Consider the following 589-nt stretch of genomic DNA (forward strand, 5'->3'; position numbering starts at 1 on the left):
TCTTTCCTGCCTGGGCTGGCTTTGAACCGCGATCCTCAGATCTCAGCCTCTTGAGTAGCTAGGATTACAGGCGTGAGCCACCAGCGCCCGGCTAAACACACATCTTTGAGCAATGTGTACAACTTGTAACATTTTAGGATGTGAACTTCTTAGAATGTGCGTTTTGTCCCACATCAACTTTTCCTTGGTTCTGGTTGGGACAAAGGAGGGCTCTAACGGTAATGCTGGGTGTTGGAAGAGCAGCACTGCTCTGCCCTGAACACGCCTTCTGTTACTTGTCTCCTTCTCACAGAATGTGGTGTCCTGCACAGGCCTGGTAGGAGAGGGAAGAACCACAGGGAAGGTAGCAGGATTCTGTGAATTTCTCTCCAAAGAACATCATTTGAATGTCAGAATGAGCAAAAGCGAAAACCAAAGTAATAAGAGAATCAGTGCCCAAGCACTGAGTTCAAGCCTCACTACCAGCACAGCGACAACAAAACAAAAAAAAAACAGGGGCTGGGAAGATGGCTCAGTGGTAGAATGCTTGCCTTGCATGCCTGAGGCCCTGGGTTCGATTCCTTAGTACCACATAAGCAAAAAGAAAAAA

This window comes from Dipodomys ordii, unplaced genomic scaffold, assembly GCF_000151885.1.
Source record: "Dipodomys ordii isolate 6190 unplaced genomic scaffold, Dord_2.0 Scaffold27, whole genome shotgun sequence".
Lineage (NCBI taxonomy): Eukaryota > Metazoa > Chordata > Mammalia > Rodentia > Heteromyidae > Dipodomys > Dipodomys ordii.